Source organism: Hyla sarda, unplaced genomic scaffold, assembly GCF_029499605.1.
Source record: "Hyla sarda isolate aHylSar1 unplaced genomic scaffold, aHylSar1.hap1 scaffold_1174, whole genome shotgun sequence".
NCBI classification, from domain to species: Eukaryota; Metazoa; Chordata; class Amphibia; order Anura; family Hylidae; genus Hyla; species Hyla sarda.
The window spans coordinates 12,501-22,500 of record NW_026607797.1 but is presented as its reverse complement, the minus strand read 5'-3'; the positions used below and the strand labels follow the sequence as shown (position 1 = coordinate 22,500).

The window sequence follows — 10,000 nt, the reverse complement described above, 5'->3', positions numbered from 1 at the left end:
CCCACTGGACTAGCCAGCAAGCAGCTGCAGCTGCAGCAAATAAACAGATAACCTTTCTTTCCAACACTGAAACCTGGTGGTGCACTTAATATCTGCTATCAGATAGGGGACATATCAGATATTAAACTGATATAAACAGACACCACATTTGATACCAGCCAAAAGGAAGGATGATAAGTGATAACTGTGAAAGGGGAGGAACCAACGCTGTCCCCTTCACATGCACCATCACTACTTGTAGGAAGGGAGGCTGGCTGGCAGCCTCCCATACACACTCTGGCTGGGTGGCAGTCACCCACCAGTACACACAGCAGACCCTAAACCCATATCATTATTGCTAAGCAGGAAGATGGGAGTCCATTTCACTCTGATGGACCATTTTTAAATGCAATCCATAACCTGGCTTTGGCAGGAACCCTTCTTACTCCTCCTACTTGCATTTGATACTGGGTTTAGGATCTGCATAGGAAACACACACACACACACACACACACAAGCACACACTTACCTGTGTTGCCTGCTGACGCCTCCTTGGCTGTCCCCAAACGGTATAAAACCAACAGCCACGGGAAGCTGTAAGGATAGAGGACATACCTGCATCCTATTGGACTCACTTGTCTTGGTTAAATCCAACTTATTTGACAACCTATGGTGCTGCTACTTCTGCTCATGGCAGTGCTGCTTCTGACAAGGCTGTTCTTTGGTGGGCCTAGGCGACATCACAATCTCCATGGTTACATACACAACAAAGGTCAGATGTTGTTTACACCTGGCCATGCCAGTGGTATTGAGTAGCATATCCCAGTGCTAAGGGTCCTGGGTGCAACAATCTTTCAATGGGGAATAGCCGCACTGAGTTTGTCAAGTGCACCCATGTTTGCAACTCCAACAATACACACGTATGTATGTATGTATGTATGTATGTATGTATGTATGTATGTATGTGTATCTATCTATCTATCTATCTATCTATCCACCCAACTATCTATATATATATTTATCTCTCTCTCTCTCTCTCTATATGTATATATATATATATATATATATATATATATATATATATATATATAATTTTTTTTTCTTTTAAATATATATATATATGTATATACATATAGAGAGAGATGGAAATACTTTTTTAAACATGTTTTCACCTCATTTTTACCTTCTTTTTTTCTTCTCTCCATGTTTTCCTTCTTTCCTATGCTGCTGCTTCTTATTTTTCAGACCCTATCATTGCACTATTGCTTATTCAATACCACCAGCAGATGGAGACACTATATTACAACATTAGTTGTGAGCAGCAGTTTGTACAAACAAATGCCTCATAGCTGATGTCCTATCCACCTAGGCACATAGGCACTACCTATTGTCTATTGCCTGCAGTAGGGACCCACTGGACTAGACAGCAAGCAGCTGCAGCAAATAAACAGATAATCTTTCTTTCCAACACTGAAACCTGGTGGTGCATTTAATATATGCTATCAGATAGGGGACATATCAGATATTAAACTGATATAAACAGACACCACATTTGATACCAGCCAAAAGGAAGGATGAGAAGTGATAACTGTGAAAGGGGAGGAACCAACGCTGTCCCCTTCACATGCACCATCATTACTTGTAGGAAGGGAGGCTGGCTGGCAGCCTCCCATACACACTCTGGCTGGGTGGCAGTCACCCACCAGTACACACAGCAGACCGTAAACCCATATCATTATTGCTAAGCAGGAAGATGGGAGTCCATTTCACTCTGATGGACCATTTTTAAATGCAATCCATAACCTGGCTTTGGCAGGAACCCTTCTTACTCCTCCTACTTGCATTTGATACTGGGTTTAGGATCTGCATAGGAAACACACACACACACACACATACAAGCACACACTTACCTGTGTTGCCTGCTGACGCCTCCTTGGCTGTCCCCAAACGGTATAAAACCAACAGCCACGGGAAGCTGTAAGGATAGAGGACATACCTGCATCCTATTGGACTCACTTGTCTTGGTTAAATCCAACTTATTTGACAACCTATGGTGCTGCTACTTCTGCTCATGGCAGTGCTGCTTCTGACAAGGCTGTTCTTTGGTGGGCCTAGGCGACATCACAATCTCCATGGTTACATACACAACAAAGGTCAGATGTTGTTTACACCTGGCCATGCCAGTGGTATTGAGTAGCATATCCCAGTGCTAAGGGTCCTGGGTGCAACAATCTTTCAATGGGGAATAGCCGCACTGAGTTTGTCAAGTGCACCCATGTTTGCAACTCCAACAATACACACGTATGTATGTATGTATGTATGTATGTATGTGTATCTATGTGTATCTATCCACCCATCTATCTCTATATATATTTATCTCTCTCTCTCTCTCTCTATATGTATATATATATATATATATATAATTTTTTTTTCTTTTAAATATATATATATATATATATATATATATATATGTGTATACATATAGAGAGAGAGAGATGGAAATACTTTTTTAAACATGTTTTCACCTCATTTTTACCTTCTTTTTTTCTTCTCTCCATGTTTTCCTTCTTTCCTATGCTGCTGCTTCTTATTTTTCTTCTTTTTCAAACCCTATCATTGCACTATTGCTTATTCAATACCACCAGCAGATGGAGACACTATATTACAACATTAGTTGTGAGCAGCAGTTTGTACAAACAAATGCCTCATAGCTGATGTCCTATCCACCTAGGCACATAGGCACCACCTATTGTCTTTTGCCTGCAGTTGGGGCCCACTGGACTAGCCAGCAAGCAGCTGCAGCTGCAGCAAATAAACAGATAACCTTTCTTTCCAACACTGAAACCTGGTGGTGCACTTAATATCTGCTATCAGATAGGGGACATATCAGATATTAAACTGATATAAACAGACACCACATTTGATACCAGCCAAAAGGAAGGATGATAAGTGATAACTGTGAAAGGGGAGGAACCAACGCTGTCCCCTTCACATGCACCATCACTACTTGTAGGAAGGGAGGCTGGCTGGCAGCCTCCCATACACACTCTGGCTGGGTGGCAGTCACCCACCAGTACACACAGCAGACCCTAAACCCATATCATTATTGCTAAGCAGGAAGATGGGAGTCCATTTCACTCTGATGGACCATTTTTAAATGCAATCCATAACCTGGCTTTGGCAGGAACCCTTCTTACTCCTCCTACTTGCATTTGATACTGGGTTTAGGATCTGCATAGGAAACACACACACACACACACACACACAAGCACACACTTACCTGTGTTGCCTGCTGACGCCTCCTTGGCTGTCCCCAAACGGTATAAAACCAACAGCCACGGGAAGCTGTAAGGATAGAGGACATACCTGCATCCTATTGGACTCACTTGTCTTGGTTAAATCCAACTTATTTGACAACCTATGGTGCTGCTACTTCTGCTCATGGCAGTGCTGCTTCTGACAAGGCTGTTCTTTGGTGGGCCTAGGCGACATCACAATCTCCATGGTTACATACACAACAAAGGTCAGATGTTGTTTACACCTGGCCATGCCAGTGGTATTGAGTAGCATATCCCAGTGCTAAGGGTCCTGGGTGCAACAATCTTTCAATGGGGAATAGCCGCACTGAGTTTGTCAAGTGCACCCATGTTTGCAACTCCAACAATACACACGTATGTATGTATGTATGTATGTATGTATGTATGTATGTATGTATGTGTATCTATCTATCTATCTATCTATCCACCCAACTATCTATATATATATTTATCTCTCTCTCTCTCTCTATATGTATATATATATATATATATATATATATATATATATAATTTTTTTTTCTTTTAAATATATATATATATGTATATACATATAGAGAGAGATGGAAATACTTTTTTAAACATGTTTTCACCTCATTTTTACTTTCTTTTTTTCTTCTCTCCATGTTTTCCTTCTTTCCTATGCTGCTGCTTCTTATTTTTCAGACCCTATCATTGCACTATTGCTTATTCAATACCACCAGCAGATGGAGACACTATATTACAACATTAGTTGTGAGCAGCAGTTTGTACAAACAAATGCCTCATAGCTGATGTCCTATCCACCTAGGCACATAGGCACTACCTATTGTCTATTGCCTGCAGTAGGGACCCACTGGACTAGACAGCAAGCAGCTGCAGCAAATAAACAGATAATCTTTCTTTCCAACACTGAAACCTGGTGGTGCATTTAATATATGCTATCAGATAGGGGACATATCAGATATTAAACTGATATAAACAGACACCACATTTGATACCAGCCAAAAGGAAGGATGAGAAGTGATAACTGTGAAAGGGGAGGAACCAACGCTGTCCCCTTCACATGCACCATCATTACTTGTAGGAAGGGAGGCTGGCTGGCAGCCTCCCATACACACTCTGGCTGGGTGGCAGTCACCCACCAGTACACACAGCAGACCGTAAACCCATATCATTATTGCTAAGCAGGAAGATGGGAGTCCATTTCACTCTGATGGACCATTTTTAAATGCAATCCATAACCTGGCTTTGGCAGGAACCCTTCTTACTCCTCCTACTTGCATTTGATACTGGGTTTAGGATCTGCATAGGAAACACACACACACACACACATACAAGCACACACTTACCTGTGTTGCCTGCTGACGCCTCCTTGGCTGTCCCCAAACGGTATAAAACCAACAGCCACGGGAAGCTGTAAGGATAGAGGACATACCTGCATCCTATTGGACTCACTTGTCTTGGTTAAATCCAACTTATTTGACAACCTATGGTGCTGCTACTTCTGCTCATGGCAGTGCTGCTTCTGACAAGGCTGTTCTTTGGTGGGCCTAGGCGACATCACAATCTCCATGGTTACATACACAACAAAGGTCAGATGTTGTTTACACCTGGCCATGCCAGTGGTATTGAGTAGCATATCCCAGTGCTAAGGGTCCTGGGTGCAACAATCTTTCAATGGGGAATAGCCGCACTGAGTTTGTCAAGTGCACCCATGTTTGCAACTCCAACAATACACACATATGTATGTATGTATGTATGTGTGTATGTATGTCTATCTATCTATCTATCCACCCATCTATCTCTATATATATTTATCTCTCTCTCTCTATATGTATATATATATATAATTTTTTTTCTTTTAAATATATATATATATATATATATATATGTATATACATATAGAGAGAGAGAGAGATGGAAATACTTTTTTAAACATGTTTTCACCTCATTTTTTTCTTCTCTCCATGTTTTCCTTCTTTCCTATGCTGCTGCTTCTTATTTTTCTTCTTTTTCAGACCCTATCATTGCACTATTGCTTATTCAATACCACCAGCAGATGGAGACACTATATTACAACATTAGTTGTGAGCAGCAGTTTGTACAAACAAATGCCTCATAGCTGATGTCCTATCCACCTAGGCACATAGGCACCACCTATTATCTATTGCCTGCAGTAGGGGCCCACTGGACTAGCCAGCAAGCAGCTGCAGCAAATAAACAGATAATCTTTCTTTCCAACACTGAAACCTGGTGGTGCATTTAATATATGCTATCAGATAGGGGACATATCAGATATTAAACTGATATAAACAGACACCACATTTGATACCAGCCAAAAGGAAGGATGAGAAGTGATAACTGTGAAAGGGGAGGAACCAACGCTGTCCCCTTCACATGCACCATCACTACTTGTAGGAAGGGAGGCTGGCTGGCAGCCTCCCATACACACTCTGGCTGGGTGGCAGTCACCCACCAGTACACACAGCAGACCCTAAACCCATATCATTATTGCTAAGCAGGAAGATGGGAGTCCATTTCACTCTGATGGACCATTTTTAAATGCAATCCATAACCTGGCTTTGGCAGGAACCCTTCTTACTCCTCCTACTTGCATTTGATACTGGGTTTAGGATCTGCATAGGAAACACACACACACAAGCACACACTTACCTGTGTTGCCTGCTGACGCCTCCTTGGCTGTCCCCAAACGGTATAAAACCAACAGCCACGGGAAGCTGTAAGGATAGAGGACATACCTGCATCCTATTGGACTCACTTGTCTTGGTTAAATCCAACTTATTTGACAACCTATGGTGCTGCTACTTATGCTCATGGCAGTGCTGCTTCTGACAAGGCTGTTCTTTGGTGGGCCTAGGCGACATCACAATCTCCATGGTTACATACACAACAAAGGTCAGATGTTGTTTACACCTGGCCATGCCAGTGGTATTGAGTAGCATATCCCAGTGCTAAGGGTCCTGGGTGCAACAATCTTTCAATGGGGAATAGCCGCACTGAGTTTGTCAAGTGCACCCATGTTTGCAACTCCAACAATACACACATATGTATGTATGTATGTGTGTATGTATGTCTATCTATCTATCCACCCATCTATCTCTATATATATTTATCTCTCTCTCTCTCTCTATATGTATATATATATATATATATATATATATAATTTTTTTTTCTTTTAAATATATATATATATATATATATATATATATATATGTATATACATATAGAGAGAGAGAGAGATGGAAATACTTTTTTAAACATGTTTTCACCTCATTTTTACCTTCTTTTTTTCTTCTCTCCATGTTTTCCTTCTTTCCTATGCTGCTGCTTCTTATTTTTTTTCTTTTTCAGACCCTATCATTGCACTATTGCTTATTCAATACCACCAGCAGATGGAGACACTATATTACAACATTAGTTGTGAGCAGCAGTTTGTACAAACAAATGCCTCATAGCTGATGTCCTATCCACCTAGGCACATAGGCACCACCTATTGTCTTTTGCCTGCAGTAGGGACCCACTGGACTAGCCAGCAAGCAGCTGCAGCAGCAAATAAACAGGTAATCTTTCTTTCCAACACTGAAACCTGGTGGTGCACTTAATATATGCTACCAGATAGGGGACATATCAGATATTAAACTGATATAAACAGACACCACATTTGATACCAGCCAAAAGGAAGGATGATAAGTGATAACTGTGAAAGGGGAGGAACCAACGCTGTCCCCTTCACATGCACCATCACTATTTGTAGGAAGGGAGGCTGGCTGGCAGCCTCCCATACACACTCTGGCTGGGTGGCAGTCACCCACCAGTACACACAGCAGACCCTAAACCCATATCATTATTGCTAAGCAGGAAGATGGGAGTCCATTTCACTCTGATGGACCATTTTTAAATGCAATCCATAACCTGGCTTTGGCAGGAACCCTTCTTACTCCTCCTACTTGCATTTGATACTGGGTTTAGGATCTGCATAGGAAACACACACACACACAAGCACACACTTACCTGTGTTGCCTGCTGACGCCTCCTTGGCTGTCCCCAAACGGTATAAAACCAACAGCCACGGGAAGCTGTAAGGATAGAGGACATACCTGCATCCTATTGGACTCACTTGTCTTGGTTAAATCCAACTTATTTGACAACCTATGGTGCTGCTACTTCTGCTCATGGCAGTGCTGCTTCTGACAAGGCTGTTCTTTGGTGGGCCTAGGCGACATCACAATCTCCATGGTTACATACACAACAAAGGTCAGATGTTGTTTACACCTGGCCATGCCAGTGGTATTGAGTAGCATATCCCAGTGCTAAGGGTCCTGGGTGCAACAATCTTTCAATGGGGAATAGCCGCACTGAGTTTGTCAAGTGCACCCATGTTTGCAACTCCAACAATACACACATATGTATGTATGTATGTGTGTATGTATGTCTATCTATCTATCTATTCACCCATCTATCTCTATATATATTTATCTCTCTCTCTCTCTATATGTATATATATATATATATATATATATATATATATATATATATATATATATAATTTTTTTTCTTTTAAATATATATATATATATATATATATATGTATATACATATAGAGAGAGAGAGAGATGGAAATACTTTTTTAAACATGTTTTCACCTCATTTTTACCTTCTTTTTTTCTTCTCTCCATGTTTTCCTTCTTTCCTATGCTGCTGCTTCTTATTTTTCTTCTTTTTCAGACCCTATCATTGCACTATTGCTTATTCAATACCACCAGCAGATGGAGACACTATATTACAACATTAGTTGTGAGCAGCAGTTTGTACAAACAAATGCCTCATAGCTGATGTCCTATCCACCTAGGCACATAGGCACTACCTATTGTCTATTGCCTGCAGTAGGGACCCACTGGACTAGACAGCAAGCAGCTGCAGCAAATAAACAGATAATCTTTCTTTCCAACACTGAAACCTGGTGGTGCATTTAATATATGCTATCAGATAGGGGACATATCAGATATTAAACTGATATAAACAGACACCACATTTGATACCAGCCAAAAGGAAGGATGAGAAGTGATAACTGTGAAAGGGGAGGAACCAACGCTGTCCCCTTCACATGCACCATCATTACTTGTAGGAAGGGAGGCTGGCTGGCAGCCTCCCATACACACTCTGGCTGGGTGGCAGTCACCCACCAGTACACACAGCAGACCCTAAACCCATATCATTATTGCTAAGCAGGAAGATAGGAGTCCATTTCACTCTGATGGACCATTTTTAAATGCAATCCATAACCTGGCTTTGGCAGGAACCCTTCTTACTCCTCCTACTTGCATTTGATACTGGGTTTAGGATCTGCATAGGAAACACACACACACACACACACATACAAGCACACACTTACCTGTGTTGCCTGCTGACGCCTCCTTGGCTGTCCCCAAATGGTATAAAACCAACAGCCACGGGAAGCTGTAAGGATAGAGGACATACCTGCATCCTATTGGACTCACTTGTCTTGGTTAAATCCAACTTATTTGACAACCTATGGTGCTGCTACTTCTGCTCATGGCAGTGCTGCTTCTGACAAGGCTGTTCTTTGGTGGGCCTAGGCGACATCACAATCTCCATGGTTACATACACAACAAAGGTCAGATGTTGTTTACACCTGGCCATGCCAGTGGTATTGAGTAGCATATCCCAGTGCTAAGGGTCCTGGGTGCAACAATCTTTCAATGGGGAATAGCCGCACTGAGTTTGTCAAGTGCACCCATGTTTGCAACTCCAACAATACACACATATGTATGTATGTATGTATGTGTGTATGTGTGTATGTATGTCTATCTATCTATCCACCCATCTATCTCTATATATATTTATCTCTCTCTCTCTCTCTCTATATGTATATATATATTTTTTTTTTCTTTTAAATATATATATATATATATATATATGTATATACATATAGAGAGAGAGAGAGATGGAAATACTTTTTTAAACATGTTTTCACCTCATTTTTACCTTCTTTTTTTCTTCTCTCCATGTTTTCCTTCTTTCCTATGCTGCTGCTTCTTATTTTTCTTCTTTTTCAGACCCTATCATTGCACTATTGCTTATTCAATACCACCAGCAGATGGAGACACTATATTACAACATTAGTTGTGAGCAGCAGTTTGTACAAACAAATGCCTCATAGCTGATGTCCTATCCACCTAGGCACATAGGCACCACCTATTGTCTATTGCCTGCAGTAGGGGCCCACTGGACTAGCCAGCAAGCAGCTGCAGCAAATAAACAGATAATCTTTCTTTCCAACACTGAAACCTGGTAGTGCATTTAATATATGCTATCAGATAGGGGACATATCAGATATTAAACTGATATAAACAGACACCACATTTGATACCAGCCAAAAGGAAGGATGAGAAGTGATAACTGTGAAAGGGGAGGAACCAACGCTGTCCCCTTCACATGCACCATCATTACTTGTAGGAAGGGAGGCTGGCTGGCAGCCTCCCATACACACTCTGGCTGGGTGGCAGTCACCCAACAGTACACACAGCAGACCCTAAACCCATATCATTATTGCTAAGCAGGAAGATGGGAGTCCATTTCACTCTGATGGACCATTTTTAAATGCAATCCATAACCTGGCTTTGGCAGGAACCCTTCTTACTCCTCCTACTTGCATTTGATACTGGGTTTAGGATCTGCATAGG

At 41.4% G+C, this 10,000-nt stretch overlaps 1 pseudogene; it reads right to left on the bottom strand.

The window, feature by feature from the left end:
• Positions 1–6,883: 6,883 nt before the first annotated feature.
• LOC130302642 (U2 spliceosomal RNA) lies at positions 6,884–6,991 on the bottom strand (annotated as a pseudogene).
• Positions 6,992–10,000: the final 3,009 nt, after the last annotated feature.